Below are 21,162 nucleotides of genomic sequence, written 5' to 3'. Positions count from 1 at the left end.
GTGCATATAAAATTGTCAATGGCTGTTTACTATCAGAATTGATCCAGACCAAGTCATGTAATCACATTGAGATCAATGGTACCAGGAGTGGATCTCAGTGTAGCTATCAGCAATTCTGGATCTGAATTTTACTTAATTATTATGAGGAATATTGTTCTGAAATCAATAAATTTATGTTGTTATATGAATTTTTATTCTTATCTCAGTCTGTTTGAGTGAAAGAAAAACTGCCTGTCCATCTGATTACTGCTTCTGGAACTTTCATTGTACACACCCTGTGAGATCCATTTTGTTAGGCAATCTTACAGAAATTTCATGGAATAAGATCAGCCATAAGAAAAATAATGGAAAGATATTGCTCCTGATTTAGAAAGTTAATTACAGATACAGCATTCTTTTACTTGTTTAACATGAGCCTACATTTGTATTCCAATTCACAAAGCTCCGAGCAAAATACCATGCAAGATCCAATGAGGAATATGGAGGATCTGTGTAGTCATGGATGAACTTTTGTCTGCACTGCAGTTTACCATGGAGCAAATGACAACTCCAGGAGCATCTGCAGTGGCCCTGAGTGGCACAAATCCTGAGCACAGTTGAAGTATCTGTCATGAATGCTTACACCATTGTGTAGAGGTTTTGGGCTCAACTCTATAAGAGGCTTTCTTGTCCAACTTCACTATGTTGAGAGATCACATTAAGAGAATCTTCATTGCTACCCAGAGATCTGCTTCCATGCAGATCAGTGGACATGGCGAGAAAGTGCCCAGCAGTTGTGGTATGGCTGGCGTAAGCACAGATGAGGCTGCAGTTTCTCAGGGTGATGTCAGCATCTCTGTACAAGTGACAGCAGATGTTCTACAAACAGGCAGTACCAGCCAGACCACGCAGGAGTGGATGTTGTTGAATTAGATGCAGGGCCATTGTACGAAACAGCCCGAAGAGGTTCAAGACTTTCTGATTTCCAACTGCCTCTTGCTGAAATCCTGTAACCAGCCAACGCATGGTGCAAGATATCAGTGACTACAAGACATCAATGGCTACAGGACATCAGTGACTACAAGACATCAGTGACTACAAGACATCAGTGACTACAAGACATCAGTGACTACAAGACATCAATGGCTACAGGACATCAGTGACTACAAGACATCAGTGACTACAAGACATCAATGGCTACAGGATATCAGTGACTACAAGACATCAGTGACTACAAGACATCAGTGACCAAAGGACATCAGTGACTACAGGACATCAATGGCTACATGATATCAGTGACTACATTCAAAAGTTAGTCTTTGGTTATGAAGTGCTTTGGAATGACCAAAGACATGAATGACACTATATAAATACAAGGGGGTCGAGTTTCCACTCCTTTACGCCAGTAATATTGGCGCAATTCGGGAGGAATCGGCCAAACAATGCAAAAGATCGGGGAATTTTAAACGCAAGTGAGTTATACCCAAAACCATTCATGCTCGAGTTTCTGTGATCTTTTACGCTGATTCAAGATCAGTTCAGCCAAATCAGACCCTGCCTACAAAACTGGTCACGCTCCCAGGTCGACATTGCGAGTTTCCAAAAAGGAAATGGATTTGGGAGTAATAAGAGTTTTCCTACTTTGAAACCATCCAGTCAGTGTTAAGTAGTTATTAATAAATCAAATTGGGTACAACAGTACACTAGGAAGGCACTCAACTACAAGTTAGGACCAGTTATACCGAAATTGTGTAGATCCATAATATATGCAATAACAGGTTATATTTATTGATGATTGGCCTAGAAATTCCACAGACCCTAGCAGGGCAGGACTTCCATCCACCACTTTGGTCTCACTATGGCCCCGATATTAGAATGGAGGTGGGTTGGCAGAGGGGGTTGAATGGGCACGCGGGTAACCCGACCGATAAAAAATGTGTTTCCAACGCGATCGCGATTCAATTGGTGCCACATAACGTGGCTTCTGGGTTTGCCATCCGAAAGCTGCGCAGTGGACGGACTGCGCACCCTCATCACAGGCTGTCAGCTGAAGGAGCTCTATTTAAAGGGCCATTGCTCCAAACACCCACACACCACAATGGAGCAGCACAGGGGCAAGGCTGCTCCAAGATTCAACGATGCCTCACTCCAGGTGCTACTGGATGGGATGAGGAGGAGGAGGGATCTGTCTTACCCGGTGAATGGGAGGAAGTCGCCTGCTGCTGCCACCAAGAAGGCCAGGCTCAAGGTGGCAGAGGAGGTCACCAGCAGCAGCAACATCTCCCGCATCTGGGTCCAGTGCAGGAAGCGCTTCAATGACCTAAATTGGTCAGCCAAAGTGACTACACTTATTTATTCTCCTACACTCCGTTTTCCACATCACCACCCCCACCCCCCAACTCATTCTGCACTGCCAAGTCTATGCCATCACATCACTCCTCACACCCACTTAAGGCTCATCCTCAACTTATCTGCACTTCCTCAGCACTTCCTCATCTCCCCATTAGTCACCCCACCACTACCAGAGGCAACCATCCTACCGTACCACCAGAATCTCAATGCGGCACCCAACCACTCCAAGAGGGGGAGCCATGGGCCCTCATCAGGCTGAGGACTGATTTAAGTTGTTTTTTTAGTTTCTTTCTTGGCACATTTGCCAGTCATCAGAAGGTAATTGAACTCTCTGCCTGCTGTCACCAGTCGTGGCAACCACTGACGGAAGCGGGGTGTAAAGGGCAGATTTCCGAAGGGATCCTGGGAATGCCCCAGATATGTCCCAAAACTGCTGTTGGATGTAGGTGAAGTGGGCAGATGATGCACCTGTTCCCCCAGGTTGGAATTTAAACCAAGTTAAATAAAGCAAAGTTTGGCAGATCCAGTTTCCACCCCAAATTACAACAGCCCTGTCATATTTCCGGCAAGACTCAACCTGCCCGCTGCAAGGGTGGACTTTCTAGGCTATTAGCAGCCAAAACAGAGAATAGCAGTGAAAATACTGAATTAAATTTACATTTTGCTCAAAACTGCAGTCCTTAAGATGCATCCAAACCCAACAATGGCAGCACAGCATTAACAGGCTGGGAATATCATGTGCAAATAACCTTTTGCAAGTGCTGTCCCTAATTCAGTAGAGGCAGACTTGAGTGGCCTGAGTTACCATTAGAAAAACCTGTCTGGAGGCCAGATGGAGTTAATCGGATGTTGGAATTTGCGAGTGTTGGAAAGACAATACCCATAATTAATTGTTGTCTAGGATATTTTTTCAAAAAATTTGTGTGCTTGCCATTTTTGTGAATATTAATTAGTTATATGTAATTTAGAACATACTTTGCTGCTGTGTCCTATGCTGTGTTAATGACATTATTTATGTATTGACAGATTAAAGAGGACAGTAACTAAAATTCCTTGTTATTTTAGACTCAATCCATTCTATAATTCTGTCAGAGAAAATTATGATGAACACTTGCTTTTCACAATTCTATATTTTACCCTTTCAGACTGCATTTTCCTTGCTTTTTCTGAATGTCTGCAATAAAACTTACATTAAACCTATTTTTAATAAAATGCCAGATCTTCGATATAATATGGACAATTAAGTGCAAACTCCTTAATAGAAACACAAAAATCTCTTCCTATGAAATATTGAATTCCATTTTTATAGTTCATTTGATAGCACCTTCTTCAAAGGGTTTTTACAGATACTGAAAACTAATTTCATTTTGAAGTTTGACTTAATTAGTTTGTATGATGTATGCTACCACTAATTCCAAGTTCCTGTTTATGAGCCTTCCTCCTTTTGCCAGCAAACAATCTGTCAGCCTCATTTTTAACAGTATTGAAAAATTCAAGCTTTATTATTGCCCACTCACTCTTTCGCTCCCATCAGGAGGAAAGTAATGAGCTTTTCTTCTTATGAGTGCAAGCAGAGAGTGCAGTGGCCTATATGCTGCAGGCATTACGCAGTATTAACAGTCTGATTCATGAGTTAAGTTTCTCACCGCCCGCAGCTATTAGCACTCAGTCCTCTAGCTGTCATTTGGTTAAAAAGACTCCATGGTTAATTCACTCTTTTAATGAGACCGTGCTGTTCAACTAATGTATTTTACTGTATGAAAGGTCACTCCAGGAAGCAAAACAGATTGGAGGGAATGTAGTGGGAAGCTGGGCTGTCAAGAAATGGTTCCAGCCTTGCAGGCATAGAGCAGTCATGGCAGCAGTAATAGGCTGTGGAACTGATGGGCTTGTGTTCACCTCAACAGTTGAGTACCATAAATCAAGGCTAAATAGAAAGGAGATTAATCAGCTGCACAGACAAAGAGGCACGTGTTTCATTACCCATATAATCACTAACATGATTGCCATACAAGCAATGGAACTGTACACAATGCTGACAAAATACAGTTCAATAGAGCGTTGGAACTCGATTCAGTAGCTGCCAGCACTAAATCTATTAAATCTATCTCTGCTGTCGAGATTTTTTGTTAAAAAAGTATATAGAACAGAGACCCAATTTATTTAAAATTGTAGTTTTCATATAGTACAAATACTGATCTTCAGTGCACATGAGAACATCACACAGAGTGAGATAAAATATTGACTGTACCATCACTCCCAAGACTTTCTTGGGAGTAAAACATTGGCAATATTTAATCTGTATTGATTTTTTTTCACCCTGATGCTTAAGCATAAAAGTGATGCAGAAGTATAACAAATAAATCTTTTGATCATTTGTCATCCAATCAGTTAGAGAATGCAATAGAATATTGGTGGGAAATACCACAATTATAGGCAGCGTATTTGTTATTGCTTCATTTGAGAAATTTCTGGATTGCCTGAAGTGGACAATAAACTGCGATTAACAATAATTTTCAGTTTTCCTCCACTCTGATATACAAAGATTATTTATACCAAGGATTTTGACAAAGTTGAATATTACCTGTTATACAGTTTGGAAGAGGCATACCTGCCTCATTCCAGTTTTGCTACCTGCCAATTATGCCAGCTTTCATACACGTGCAAATTGTACCAGGTATGCCAGTAACACTCAGGGCCACATGTAGCAGACATAATGCTGAGAGTTTTATGCTGTTGTGATTATACTTGTTTGGTTCATCTAATCTTATGTATCTCTAGCAGCTGTCTTGAGAAAGTTTTCAGTGATTTATAAGTGCCAGCTTTTCAACAAGGAAATACTAGGCACTCTGTCATCAAGAGAATGGGTTGATTAAAATGCTGAGGATCCTTTGGTCTTTCAGCCTGTCAAGCCTTGTTGCACTTGGAGAACAATTTTTCATGGCTGTAATACAGATTTACAACATCCACCATAACGGGGAGAAAAGGTAGCTAGAGACAAAAGCCAGACAATACTAAATAGACTTTTCCAGTGATGGCTAGACACTCTCTCGAGTAAATGTTTGGTTCCCAACCCAAAGGTTGGCAAGTTTAAATTCCAGCTTCAATGGACATTCAAACTGTTCTTAGCTGAATTTCACAAGCTCTTGATGAGGCTGCTAGCTGGAGAATTGTACTGAAATGGAGCACCCACTCTTGATGCAGGGTGAGCATTTGTACAGTCCTACGCTTCAAAAACACTGCCGTTAGCCACTTGCTCAAAATCATTGGCAATGACAATGGAGATGTTGACGGTCAGGAAAATATATGGCAACGTGATGCAAATGAGTGGGGAAGGATAAAAGCCCAGAATTTTATAGCGCAGAAGGAGACTACACCTCACATCTGTGCCAGCTCGCTGAAAGCATTAGTCCCAGTCTATTGCCCTTTCCCCATCCCCTTCTAAATTTGTCTTTTACAAATATTTATCTATTTCCTCTTTAAAAGCTATTGTTATGAATTTTGCTTCCACCAATATTTCTGGTAGGGCATTCCATGTCCTAACAACCCACTAAGTAAAAAAAAAACTCCCAACCTCTCCTTCTTTTGATGACCTGAAATTTATGCCCTCTAGTTACTGACTCACCAATGAGTGGAAATAGCTATTCCCAATTTACTTTATCAAAACCTTCATAATTCTGGACACCGCTCTCAGATTTCTCTGCTTTAATAAAAAGAGTCCCAGTGTCTCAAGTCTCTCCTCATAACCAAACACTCTCGTCCCTGGTATCACCCAGTAAATGTCTTATCTACCATCTACATGACCTTACTATCTTTCCTTAAGTAGGCTGTCCAAAAATGGACACAAAGGAGTAAAAATTGCAAAGCACCGATCCTTGGTACATGCCCAGAGAACATATCACAAAACTGCGCACTTACAGCCTCTGATTTTCCATCCATTAACTTCAATTAGACAGAAAATCGTAGACTGGGAGCGCACAATTTTGCAATATGCACTGCTGGCATACACCTAGGAGCAGCACTTATCCCAATTATCTAATTGCTGAGGGAGCTGAAAAGTAATGTGGATTAAAAGAATTTCCTTTCTGCAAAAATAAAAAGTGAAAAATTTCATGGGCCTATTTTTGAGCGGTCTCCAGTGGTCCTTTTAAGGATTGCTGATTAGGCTACTCAACACCTGGTACAACTAGGTGGAGCATTCGCAGCACAAGCTTTCCGCCCATATGTACCTGAATTTTGCATTCAGGATCCTACAACCAGCATAGGACCCTCATTTGCATACTTAAGGAGCCTGTTTCAAGCAGGCGCCCTGAACAACTAAAATATGGGGGGTGATTTTAAACCCCAAGAATGGGTGGGTTGGAGGAGGGTGGGTGTTGAAAATAGTTATTTTTTGGGTCGCGACTGCAACTCAGCTTTATTTCTGGGTTTAAAGTCGGCGTGTAAGAGTACAGGCTTGCCACTGGGAATGCAAAGTCTGAAAATTTTGCAGTTGCGACGCCAGAAAACAACTATTTTCAACTCCCACCCACCTCCCACCCCCCGTTGTTAAAGGTTTAAAATCACCCCCATGGCGTCCAGTGCACTTACAGAGAGGTTCTGGTGCAGCAGATCATGGCCCAAAATTCAGAGGTCTTATGCTGGAAAAATGGGCAGCTGTGCATGGAATTTCTCCCCCTTGATCTTTAGCAAATTCAGAAACTTTAATTAAGGTCCACCAGGTTTTCAATCAAAATCGAAACAGAAAATACTGGAAATACACAACATCCCAGAAATTCCATTCCCTGGTGCGGAGGTCGGAGTTTGTGGTGGAATTTACATCAAGCTGGTAATCGCAATCCAGCGGGATGGGTGTTTCTTCTGCCCACCCCACACATTGTAGCAAGAATAATAATTCTACTTTTCATATTAGATTAAGTAGTGTGTGGATTAATGGAAAATGCCACTGTCTGTTCCTAGATAAATAGTGATGTGAAAACAAGAAAGAAAGACTTGCATTTATACAGTAAATGGAACTGAATTCATTAGTTCATGCTTGTGAAGGATTCTCCATTTCATCGGCGGCCTGGAATCATGAAGCAACTCAGTAAAGAAAGAACTTTACAAAGCACCTTTCACGACCTCAGAATGTTCCAAAGTGCTTTACAGCCAATGAAGTACTTTTGAAATGTAGTCATTGTTGTAATGTAGGAAATGCAGCAGCCAATTTATGCATATGTGATAATGACCAGATAATCTGTTTTAGGTGTTGGTTGAGTGATAAATAATGGCCAGGACATCGGGGAGAACTCCCATGCCCTTCTTCGAAATAGTGCCATGGGATCTTTTAAGTCCACCTGAGAGGGTAGACGGGGCCTAAGTTTAACGTGTCATCCAAAAGACGTTAACCGTTTGAAGTGATGCATCATGGAGTGGTGGGATGTGGCTTTCAACGCCTCTTTATAATTGCTGATGCGGATAGCTCATCATCTCAGTAAGAGTAATCTGAGGAAGAGTGGCCTAGAAATTGGTTTTGGCTCATTTTCAGGCGCAAAATGATTGGCGTGCTCCCATTGTATGTCAGAAGCCAGAGGCCCGAGGCTCACCTGAAATTGGGCCTCGGGCCACATCTTAATAACTGCAGTGAGCTGCATGTCGCAGCTCCAGAGGCAGCTCGCCGGTTTGAGACTCTCCACTGTGGGCTGGCTGCCTCGCTGGCAGTGGCCTTCGGGTAAGCCCTGGAAGAGGGGGGAGGAGAACAAGAGGGGGCCTATCACAGGCCGGCAGCAGCTCGCAGAAGTACTGTGGAGCAGGGATGAGCACTTCTGCTCCTCCCGGCTCCACGTGCAGGTAAATCTTTTTTAAAATGTACCTTTTTGTTGGCGGCCTCCAGTGGTCCCATTATGTACTGCCAGTTGGGCAGCTGAAGCACCTAAAAAACTGAGCAGATCAGGCTCGTCTCAGCGCAAACCAATTTTCGGAATGGGTCCTGAAACAGGCGAAGGCCCCTCATTAACATATGCAAGGGGCCTAATGCCTGTTTTTGGCAACTGCCAGGGATGCCTGAATATCGTCCAACCCAGCACTGTGAAATTAGTGCTTTTTGCTCGTGTTTTGTGCCCAAGATACAGGCAGAGTGGGGTCCAATTTCTAGGCCTGTATCTCTTGATGAAGGAGGGAGAAATTCAAAATATTTTGCTTTGGCATAACTCCTAGCTGCCAAATCAGGATGGCATTGATTGAGGGCTAGGTAAAGATTCCCATCTGAAAATAAACTTACAGAATTGAGTAAAAAAATGATTCTATTCATTTCTTTAACTGTGCCTTCTGACATTCAGAACTAGGAATGAACAGAAAATCAGCAGTTTTATTGAATGTTGTAAGATGGTGTCCGAAAACTGTGCAAAGACTGCATGTGGTTTGTGAACACTGATATTACCAACGCACCAGATGTTAAAGCGTGTGCATATTTTAGAGAGGTACAAACAGTATGTCCTAAATTGAAGTTGTTATGTATTAGGAAACCTTCAGCTATGCTCAGTTACTAGATCAAGAATATTTTGCCCCAAAAATTCTACTATGGAACTGCTATTTTAGGGATCGTGACACGTTCATGTTGCAGTAAACTTTTCCTGCACCAGGGCGTATTGTATCACCTGGGCCCAGTGCATGGATGAAAATCATTGAGGAGGATTGCTGACCTTTAGGGTAAACTGCCTGGTTTTCTGCCTATCGATTTAAATGGATGGAAAATCAGGCAAGTTCCCTCATGGGTGTACAATCTTCCCTGTCCTATTTCCCTCTTTGTGCTTTGCCCATGGCTAGCTAATGTATCCAGGTGCAGAAGCAGGAAGCTCAGCCCCTTTCCAAGTGTGAACTTGTACAGTTCACCTTAGTTTTTTTTAATGAAAATCAGATAAATCACTTACAGGATAATTTGTGATCAATGACATGATAATATCTTCACATTGCTGATTTTCAATCATGTATATCCATACAAACACATCACTGTATCTTCCTCCATTTATAACTAGACTAATAAATCACTGTATCCTCCACCATTTATAACTAGCCTAACAAATCACTGTATCCTCCGCCATTTATAACTAGACTAACAAATCACTGTATCCTCCACCATTTAAAACTAAACTAACAAATCACTATACACTCCTCAAATTATAACTTGACTAAGAAATCACTGAACCCGCCTCCATTTATAACTGGACTAACAAATCACTGCACCCTCCTCCATTTATAACTAGACTAACTAATCTCTGTATCTTCCTCCGTTTATAACTAGACTAACAAACCATTGTATCTTCCTCCATTTATAACTAAACTGACACATCACTGTAGCCTCCGCCATTTATGACGACTAACAAATAATTGTACCCTCCTCCATTTATAACACCCAAGATGTGGAGATGCCAATGATGGACTGGGGTGGACAAATGTAAGGAGTCGTACAACACCTGACGAAGGAGCAAAGCTCCGAAAGCTTGTGATTTCAAATAAAGCTGTTGGACTATAACCTGGTGTTGTGCGACTCCTTACATTTATAACACATCATTGTAGCCTCTTCCATTTATAACCAAATAAATATATTACCGCACCCTTCTCCATTTATAACCATACTTACATATTATTGCACCCTCTCCTTGTATAACCATAGGCACACATTACTTTTCTCTGCTCCATTTATAACCACGTTAACTCTTCACTGTATCACCCCCCATGTAAAAGCACCTGAACATATCAACTCTTTTTTCTGCGTATAATAATGTTAACTTATCTTGAATGACATCTTAAAACAGCAAAGGCAAAATTCCACTTTCCTTAAGACGAGTACAGGCAGATTCTCTCTGTGGTCCAGCCTGAAATCGAGCTGGATAGCCGCAAAGAATAAAGGAAAATGTGAGTAGTGACGCCTATTGTCACCTCATGTATTTTCTTCTCCCCCACTCTGATCAGGAGCGCACCTGGCCTCTCCTTCCCAGCCCGCCACATGTAAATGGTAGTGTGGGGCATGGCCCAGGTCCCCAGCAGCTTTGTCTGCTGTCCACCTGTGTTACTGCTGCTCCCCTGAGCTGTCATGGAGAAGTTGGCATTAGACCAAGAGAAATGGCAATAATGGTCTTCTCTCCCTCTAATCCATCTGTAGAGGCCTTCAGTGGGACATTGCCTCTAATCTTCAGAACACTTCTGCCTTTTAAGATCCCTTGTTGACTCATCTGGTGCTGCAGCCATGTCCCCACTGTAGCACCATCAAGATCCTTCTCTTGGCACTGGCAGATTCCCGCTTGGTGGCAGGATCCTTCCAGGATCCCACTGTGCATCACAAATGGGCCCCGACCCAGGTAAATGAGCCAGGGTTGAAGCAGATTTGGAGGGACGGGTGGAAGTCCTGCCATTTCGGAACTCTACTCTGAAGAGCAGAATCTTGGCCTAAATGTCTTTCTATGCTGAATTAGATTGACAAATATTTTTCGGGCCTCAAATAGTGTACCAGGCTGACATTGTTAATAAACAACGAAGCACCCATGGTATAACATTTTGTTAACAATGATTATCTGAGTGACTCCAGTGGTAGAAGATTACTACAATTACCAATGATCCTATTTGCATGGCTTTTAGTCTTTGTCTATGAATCCGACCGTGTGTTTTTGTTGCATTGTGCTTCCTTCAGACCACAGTTTAAACAAAATAAATGAAAGATGATCTCACTGTATAATCCAGCACTGTAAATAATTGAATCAACTGTATTAGAAACAAGCTCCAGGGGCTGAATGGCCTACTCTTGTTCCTATGCTCCTATTCTTTTCTTTACTTTGTTCATGCTAATATGGACTTGGCAAAATAAAAGAAGAAAAGTGGCACTATTGTATTCCTAGCAGTGTACAGTACCATTGCGTAGTGCTTGTAGAATGGTGCATTGCCAGTAGAGGAATTTTTCCATTTGCATGGGTGCTGCTACCTGGAAAATATTCAAATGTTTACTCCTAATGTAAAACCTGATGTTTTACATTGCTATGGACATAGAATGATGGGCTATTATTTTTGCCTACGGATTTACCACATAGACCAAATCCTTCTAAATGGGAGCTGATTTTGCATGTTTCACAGGGAAGGTGATTATGGTTACTTTTCCAATCTAATTTACCAAGCACCCTTAGCATTTTGGTTTCTTCATTCAAATACAGTGCACTGTAGTCTATATTGAAGGATGTCACAAGGGGGATTATGAAAGCTCTGGGAGCAAGGCTATGCTCACTTTAACCCCTGAACTGGATAAGCTATCAGTAATCCATTCAAAACTAATCAAACATTTACACACTGTGCCAAATGGTGGCACGCAGAGCAGAAAACAATTCATCATCTTCATACACTCATTACACTTATACCATCTCAATATAACTATGCAAATTAGACAGGGGACTTGACATCAGGTCCGTGTACACAAATTATAAACAAATATTCATCCATTACACTGCAAAAATTAAACAGCTGAAGCACTAACACTAGCTGAACTCCAAGCCCTGTTTGTCAATTATTTATGAACCCAAACTGACAGGACTGTCTACGTGAATTAGCAGCATATGCCAAGGTTTGTTATAAATCCCAGTCTACTGTAAAACTCATTTTCATAAAATGTATGTACATGGCTGACAATATATCAACAGTTCTGGATTAATAATTAATTAGAATGATGCCATGAGAGAGCACAGATACTTTGCATTAGAGTAGATGTGCCAAGTGGTGATTAAACAAAAACTATTTTTCCTTAATTTTCCAACTTCCTTCACAGTTAGATCTTAAATCAGTACCAAAATGCTCAATAAGGACTGAGATATGGTTATTGCAAGAAACATTATAGCATATAAAATGAGCTTAACTTTTGCAGGATGTCTAGAATTTAACTGAGCTTTGAAATATGCCCTCTACATAATGTACTAATTAACAGTTATGTGTCTAATAAATGGCTGCAAATAAAAATCATAGATTAATTATGACCAAGATTTTTAAGACAATGTAAGAATGTACTGTAGAATTTTATGATTATATATACATCTGAATAAACTACCTAGTGTAAGATACATTGTACATTACTTCTGTTCACAAAATCATAAAGTACTTTTCTTTCTGGTGTTTTGTATAAGTAATGTAACTTGGTGCATATGTACCATTCCTTGATTATTGCTCAATATAAAACAAAAAAATGTAGACTTATCTGCAGTAGACAATACATACTACAACATTGAGTATTAGATCGTGATTTGCCTATCTGATAGTGGGTACAGATGAGCATTTGAGCCAGTTTAACACTGATCTAATTGGAGCCATTGGATACATTTTCCCACAGACCAGTACTGCCTCTCAGGATAGTAGCGCATGCATGTCCTCGCCTAACCTCCTCTGATTCCTGTCTAAGTGGCAGAAAGAAGGAAGGTCCAGATTGCCCATGTAGTGACACAAGAAGTTCAACTTACAGCAGGTCTGACTCTGAACTTAGCTGCCATGAGGCAAGGTCTCCTCAGTCCTAGGATTGCAGCAACCAGCCATCTTACATACTCACGCCACCCAGGTAACACCTAGGAGAAGCACGAGATTGGGTTAAGAATTCATACTTCATACATTGGTATCATAAGGAAGCACAGTGGTAAGAAGCACTAGGCATATACACACAGTATGGGTTGACAATAAACTTATTATGCCGCGACCGTTATGTGTACAGACTTTGCTTTTGGAACAATTTGGAAGTTGCTTACATTAGGTACCATCAACAGAGAGGTTAATGAGTTGCTGGGCACAGAGGAGCTGCAGATGACGACATTTTTGTGGAGGGAAGAGTTAATGCAGTGGCCAGATGGCAACGTTAAGAGAAGATCTCCTTTAGGAGAATGGCACAAATGTCTCTTAGAGAAGGCAATAGATACTTCTCCACATCCCCTTCAGGCTGTTGCTGCTCCTCAGGATGATCCGCCTGCCGTTCTTGGGGCCTCCATGATGAGGCCTCTTCATAAAGCAAAGTTGTGTAGCATGCTGTACATAACCATGATCCAGGCATCTGAAGTGTGCCTTCAATATCCTAATCACGTGTTCAATTATTACTTTGGTGGCTGCCTGGACCTCAATGTTCTGATGCTCATTTTCTGGGATGTGCATAGTGTAATTGACCAAAGAATAACCTTAATTTCCTAGGAGCCACCCCAGACTTTCCTTTCAGGGTGTAGGACTACTGACATACTGGATTGCTTTTAAATCAATCGATTGAGGCAGTTGCCAGGGAAACAAGTATTTTCTTGCATAATGTGGTGCTGCTTGTCGCAAATGAGCTGCGCATTTGTTGAAGTAGGTGGTGGTTTTGATCAAGGTAGCAGGCACTACCACTTAGGTGCAATCGATGACTCCTCAGACCTTCTGGGATCTTGCCACAATAAAATTGCAGTGCCTTGTCATGATGCCGCCAATGGGGAAGTGGGTGAAATTGCTTGCTCTAGCAAACAATGGATTTGTGATTAATTAATGTATCTGTGCATAGTTGATTGACTAATGTTGTTAATGTCCCCAGTGACAGCCTTGAATGACCATAAACTTTCAGAGCAGTTGTGACCTTAACAGGCACTGGCAATGCAGTGCCTGTGGCATTGGTTGCCTGTAGGTCTGATTGCAGCTTGTGGCATAACTTAGTAACAGCTTGCTCTGTGGGACTGGATAGGCCCAGACTTACTGGAAGTGTATGGGAGTATGCTGCAGGTAGGCAGCATGTCAGAGTCCATGAGGAAAGGCATCGTCATCCCCATCTACAGGCGGAAGAGGGAGAGGGAAAAAATCTAAAATTGGCGACCCATTTCCTTGCTAAATGTCAACTACAAGATTCTGGCTGTGGCCAATGCCAACATGCTTAAGTCTGCTCTGGAGTGGGTGATCCACCCAGATCCGACCTGTACTGTACCCGGCAGGAAGATTTCTTACAGCCTTGCGCAGGTCAGGGATACGATCGCCTATATGCAGGACAGAGGGGGTGAACACTTGCCTCATCAGCCTGGACCAGGAGAAGGCCTTTGACAGAATATTCCACACATACATGATGGATGTGCTCTCCAAAATGGGTTCTGGGGAGGGAATCTGCGATTGGATCTGACTGTTCTACGTAGACTCCGTAGTGCAGTCCTAATCAATGGGTGGGAGTCAGAGAGCTTTCCGATCAGATCTGGAGTCAGGCAGGGCTGTCCTCTCTCCACGGTCTTGTTTGTATGTTGTATCGAGCCGTTTGCCATGTCTATCAGAAAGCATGCAGGTATTGGGGTGGGGGGGGGCGCGGGGGCGGTGGTGATGATCCCAGGCAGCAGAGGCTCTCATGTAAGGCCTCCCTGTACATGGACAATGTCACCGTCTTTTGCTCCGATTGATGGTCGGTACACACACTAATGGGCATCTGCGACGGTTTTGAGCTGGCCTCGGGGGCTAGAGTAAACCAAAGTAAAAGCGAGGCCATGTTCTTTGTCCCTTGTCCCCTTCAGCGTCAGGTCTGACTACCTGAAGGGGCTGGGGATCTGGCTTGGGGGACCCATGACCTGCACAAAGGACTGGGAGGAGCAGATCGCCAAGACCAAACAGAAGTTTGGTATGTGGGTGGGGCAATCCCTCTCCAGAACAAACACAAACCTGGTGATAAGGTGTGAGGTATTCCCAGTGTTGCTCTCCGTGACCAGGACCTGGCCCATTCCCCTCAACTCCACTGTCACAGTCACCCGAGCTATCTTCCACTTTGTCTGGAGGTTCAAGGTAGAACGCGTCCACAGGACCACCATGTACAAGCCCCAGGCAATGGGGGGAAGAGCGTTCCCAACGCCGCTCTGATCCTGATGGCCACCTTTGTGTATGGCTGCCTCAGGATATGTGTACAGCCCCAGTACGCAAACACCAAATGTCATTACGTGCTGAGTTTCTACCTGTCCAACACACTGAGATGGCTGGGTCTGGCCAGGCTGGCCGAGCAGGTGCAGGACGTCCCGTCCGGCTGGGCCGTCCCTCCCTCCTCCCCACCTGTCCCAGGTGAAGAACTTCCTAAGGAGGAACCTCTTCGACCACAAGGCCATCAGACAGCGGTCGAGACGAAACGTTCTAAAAGTCCTGCAAGAAATAGCGAGGGTGGACTCAATCGGTTTCTTTCCCGACCAGACCGTCGATGCCATTTGACAGAACATCTCGTTGCCAGAACTGATCAACAGGCACCAGGATGTAGCCTGGATGGTGGTGAGAAAGGCCCTCCCAGTGCGGTCCTTCCAACATGCACGGAACCTCAGCGCCTCCACGAGCTGCCCTCGAGACTGTGGCAGGGCGGAAACCGTCGTCCACCTCCTGATGGGCTGCCCCTTTGCACAGAGGGTGTGGAGAGAGATGCATTGGTATCTGTCCCAGTTCATCCCAAACAGTTCGGTAACACAGGACGCTGTGCTCTACGGACTGTTCCCTGGGACGCACGCCGAGACAGATATCACCTGCGGCTGGAAGACCATCAACTCGTTGAAGGAGGCCCTATGGCCCGCCCGAAATATGCTGGTCTTCCAGCTGAAGGAGCTGTCCACGACTGAGTGTTGCCGACTGGCACACTCGAAGGTCAAAGAGTACGTGCTGTGGGACGCACTGAAGTGAGGTGCGACCTTCGCAAAGGCTCCAAGGGGAAAGGCCACCGTATAAAGCCACCTCACCCTGTATTGTCCAGAATGTATTAGAAAATATGTACTGTGTTTTAAAACTGTAACAATAAGATCATAGTGTATACGATTTGTATTGCATTGTTTTCAACTGCTGTGCTGCATTTTGTGCCCTTTTTTTGAACTGGTTGATTCCGGGTATGGAAGGGTTGTCTTATGAGGAAAGGTTGGGTCTATACTCATTGGAGTTTAGAAGAACGAGAGGAGATCTTATTGAAACATACAAGATTCTGAGGGGACTCGATAGGGTAGATGCTGAGAGGATGTTACCCCTCATGGGGGAATCTAAAACTAGGGGGCATAGTATCAGAATAAGGGGTCGCCCGTGTAAGATGGAAATGAGGAGGAATTTCTTCTCCCAGAGGGTTGTGAATCTTTGGAATTCTTTACCCCAAAAAGCTGTGGAGGCTGAGTCATTGAATACATTCAAGGCTGAGTTAGACAAATTTTTGATCAGCAAGGGAGTGAAAGGATATGGGGAAAAGGCGGGAAAGTGGAGTTGAGGTAAAAATCAGATCAGCCATGATCTCATTGAATGGCAGTGCAGGCTCGAGAGGCTGAATGGCATACTCCTGCTCCTATCTCTTATGGTCTTATGGTCTTAACTGTGCGTAGACTGTGCGTATCTTTAAATTTTATGGAATAAAGTATATTTTGAAATTAAAAAAAAGCTTTGTAAAGTGATCTCTCTGCAAGCACTACTCTTCAGACAACTGGAGGTATAAGCAGCTCTGCCTGTATATCCAGGTAAGGGAGTACCTGTGGGTGAGTGTTGGGCACCTCCAGTGCTGCCTGACCAGCTTGACAACTCTCCATTGTTCCTTCTTTTATTCTTCCAAAAAGCAAAGAGCAGGGTAATTCCAAACGGGAAACCCATTGTGCGCTGTCTGAGAGGAAGGCAGTTAAACGATAGCCCAACAGCAAATGATGTAAAAGCTGATGGGCAAGTAATTGACAACTGCAAAACAAACAAAAAAATTACCAAAATTGTTTCGGAAATAAGGGGGTAGATTTTTTGTCTTTACAGCCTGGACGTTACGCATTGCTTGGGTGGAATGCAGAAGAAAAATTCGGTGGGGAGGATCACGCACCAGTCACAGAATCTGCCAGATTTTCCTTCCATTGCAATTAATGAAAGGATAATCTTTAAGGGACGCGCAATCCTCCCTGCCAGATTTTCCTTTCTGTGCTCTGCCCCAGGCAATGCTTAATACCCAGGCGATAAAGACAAAAATATACCCCAAGGGTATACATTCCCTTATGCCTTTTTTGTAGCACTTAATAAACCTGAATGTCCATTTTATCCAGATGAGACTATGATTGGGCGCAAATTAGCCAGAAATAATGGAAAATTGGATGTATGATGTCACCATGATATCACTGCTTCATTTGCATGACAGCAAGAAAGAGGAAAGAAAGAACTTACAATTAAAAAGTACCTTTCATGACCTCAAGACATCCCAAAGTGCTTCACAGCCAATTAAGTACTTTTTTGAAGTGCAGTCCCTGTTGTAATGTAGGAAAACACAGCAGTCAATAACGACCAGATAATCTGTTTTAGTGATGTTGATTGAGGGATAAATATTGGCCAAGAAACCAGGGGAGAACTCCCCTGCTCTTCTTTAAATAGTGTCATGGGATCTTTTACATACACCTGAGAAATCAGAAGGGGCCTCAGTTTAACATCTCATCCAAAAGGCGGCGCCTCCAACAGTGTAGCACTCCCGCAGTAGTGCATTAAGGTGTTGGCCTGTCTCAAGAGTAGGACTTGAACCCACAACCTTCTAACTCAGAAGGCAAGAGGGCTACCATTGAGCCGTAGCAGACACTTAAGACAACACCCAAAAATGCGCAGCTATTTTATCCACCTGAAGGAAATAATGTTGGAAAATGTGTTGCCTGCTAAAGTGGGTGGTGCTCCAGTAGAATGAATCCCCGCCTATTTTTCATGACTGACCAACTGATTTACGCCATGTGGCCGAGAGCAGAAAATCTAGGCTAAAGTTCCTGGCAATTAGAAAATTTTAGAAATCAGTAAATTACCTGCAAAGAATCTGATAAAATAACTTTTTATCAGTCTGACAGCAAGTGATGAAGGAGTTTATTTATCAATATTATTACAACCAACACATTGACTTTATTATCAATCATTATAATTGTGTCCTGTACAAGGAATGTGAATCACTGGCGTGATCAATAGCGTAGGTCACAAAGATTAGTTAAACTCTGTCATAATTCAAGAATGTGCAGAGATGCCTTGTATTTGCTCTTTCAGCTGAAGTGGAACTGAATTCCACTGTACTGTTAAAATAACTATTTGTAATAATTAAAATTACAAAAGCTTTAGTTATTTGAAAACCAGATCCTGCCTAAACAACATGTTTAAATGCATGATTTGCATACAGTATTTTTAAATCTATTTTATTGGCCTCTAAATATTGCCAGGGCTGCCATTTTGGAATCAGATCTGCACAGTTAAGCATAATTAATTTTTTGGAGCACCAAATTGTCACATTTTTCCTTTAAAAATTACAATTTATAAAATTATTGATTCACATGGACCTTGCTGCTGAAAAATGCAGAAGATAAGCACTCCGGAGATGTCTTTAATTTAAAATGCCTTATGGCGCCATTATACTACAGGCGCTGGTTTGAAACTGGTAGCTGCTTACAGTGATGTGGAACTGGCAGTGCTAAGTGATAAGCAGGTTTTGTATCATTCTCTAGTCAGCTTCAAATAATTGGGCAAGCTCATACACATGTGCAGAGCTCCACTAACCAGCATTCAAATAGCGATTCAATTTTAATGTTACCATTGACTCAACTGTCCTATTGGCTCTTTGCTAACATAAAAAGTTTAAAAATTAATCAAAAAAGTTGCTTTGCACCAGTTGCAGTTGTACTATAGCCAACGCAAAGCTAAAGCTGTATGACGTTACTTCAATTAGGTGCTTTCTCTCACCAATTCAAAAAGCAGTGTGGTTACTTTCCTTCCCAGTTGTACTGCTGGTATAGGGGATTACAACAAAGCAAAAACTGTAATATAATTAGGCTATCAGTTGGGCAGAAAACAAAGCATTTAGATGCTTCAATTTCAAATTATTTATGTACAGAAATAGGGATAATACTGAGATAAGCCACACTATCGTGCTGTCTATATAGCCCATGTATAGATGCCCTTGTGGAGTTGAGCCAGGGAGAATTGCCTCTTTATGTTCATTTGAGATGCCGTGTCAGTGTGAGCTGTAGAGGAAATCACAGCAAACTAGTGAACTAAACAACATATGTGGAAAAGCATCTCAGAAAGCATTCCTCTTGGCACCAACCTTTCATCGCTAATTATGCCATCACTATCTTGACCTTACAGCTCCTTCATATGATTTATGTGTCACGATTTAATTAATCGAAACCTGCATAATAATATGGGTAATTATTTCAAAACCTCTTATTCTGAGTTCTATATATATATCACCACATAACTACAATCAACAAAACGATATCACCAAAGAATGTTTGAAATCCCTTTTCTTGGAAAGTTAACCCTGTTATTTTCTGCTTGTCATTATAATTGGCTATGGTGTTGATTGCAATGGTGTTGATTCCTTGTGCTCTGCTTGATATTTCTTTTTGCCAACAGATTTAATAAACTGATTACAAAAGTAATCTTATGTTCCTGCTTTGAAAGTTACTCTTCACACACACAGAATATTTGCATCTGCAGCTGAATACTTAACATTTGGTAAATGTGGTCTTTAATGCTCATCCTTAGCCATCAGTTCAATTAGTGGGTTGATAAGTTCAGCATACCTGTTTCTGCTGTTTGAAAAATTGTGCAAATAATGCAGGGATTTCTTGATTGCAGTGGACTTTTAAGTTTACTTAGTTTTGACTATCTCAGGGTAAAAAAAGACCTAAAGCAGCAATTTTTAACATGTATTGAGAAACATAAGATGAAGAGCCACAATCCATAGTGAAGGATGCCACCAACAAGAGTTTAAAAGAATCAAAAAGAGAGGTGAATCAGGAAATAGTGTGTAGATAACACTAAACTTGGGCTTTAAAGGTCTAAAGATTGTAAAAGGAAAGAACAACTGAGGGTAAGGCAAGGAATTATAAAGTTTTGAGGTTCTGCAAATTAATTAATTACATGTGTAGACCATGGGCTAGAAATTGGGCCGTGTAGCACCTGTTGTTTTGGCACTATGTGGCCTCTCAAAGTGCCAAGATTGGCTGCACACGAACGTTTCCAGTGTGATGTGCGCCGGATGCCATCTTGGTATAGGTATTAGTGTATGCGCAGAGAGCGAACGCCAGCAGTATGTAAAGTAGGGAAAAATGCGTGCAATCAGTGTGCAACACTGATTTAAAGTGATAGACACTATTTTGGAACTTAACGCTCAACTCAATGCACAGTCTTAACCATGCACACCTGAACATATCTTAGATGGCCTGAAGGACCCCACACCAGCTCTATTTAAAGGGACCATGCTGGTGGAATAGCAAGTGTTTTTTGAAGCTCCCTATGCTTACTGAGAGTTGCGAGAGTACATTTGAGAGTGGTTTGGCAGGTACTGCCTTATGGTTCGGAAAGTTATAACCATGGTTAACAACATTCCTGGCAACCATGGGTTGCTGGGTTCCTGCTGGGCATTGAACATGACTGGGAACATGCAGAGAGGCCACACACACCAGATAAGCTGCGAGGTGGAGGAGGTACAGGGCACTGAGCAGGAGGCCATATCCAACGAGGGCCTTCCGGGACCAATTCTCGTACCTCAACATGAGCGAGGGGCACTGCATCCGATGACTGAGGTTCAGCACAGAGGTCGTGATAGAGATCTGTTAACTGCTGCGGCCTTAGAGCAGGGCAAGGACAGCATTGCCTGTGGCTGTGAAGGTAACTGTGGCGCTGAGCTTCTACGGCTCAGGATCATTTCAGGCCTCTGCTGGCGATATGTGCAACATCTCGCACTGCTGCATAAGGGAGGTCACAGATGCACTGCATGAGAAATAGCTGAATTTGTGTTTGTGTTTTATATTTTTTTAAATGGAGACTGCTCTCTGTTATGTTTCAAAATGGAGGAAAGGAGAAAGGCTGTGTGGTTGGGGAAAAACCAAAATCATAACAACTAAA

At 42.5% G+C, this 21,162-nt stretch overlaps 1 protein-coding gene across 6 annotated transcripts in view; it reads right to left on the bottom strand.

The window, feature by feature from the left end:
- The window catches only part of LOC137340303 (G-protein coupled receptor 26-like), a 420,507-nt gene that overhangs the window by 398,345 nt on the left and 1,000 nt on the right, over positions 1-21,162 (bottom strand). For all 6 annotated transcript variants that reach the window (XR_010966760.1, XR_010966761.1, XR_010966764.1 and 3 more), the window contains exon 2: positions 12,798-12,899. The gene's annotated coding sequence lies outside the window, so the exon portion shown is untranslated. The remainder of the gene's footprint in view (positions 1-12,797; positions 12,900-21,162) is intronic.

The sequence above is a fragment of the Heptranchias perlo genome, chromosome 21, assembly GCF_035084215.1.
Source record: "Heptranchias perlo isolate sHepPer1 chromosome 21, sHepPer1.hap1, whole genome shotgun sequence".
Lineage (NCBI taxonomy): Eukaryota > Metazoa > Chordata > Chondrichthyes > Hexanchiformes > Hexanchidae > Heptranchias > Heptranchias perlo.
Note: the sequence above shows the minus strand (reverse complement) of the source record. Positions and strands in the feature narration are given on the sequence as shown.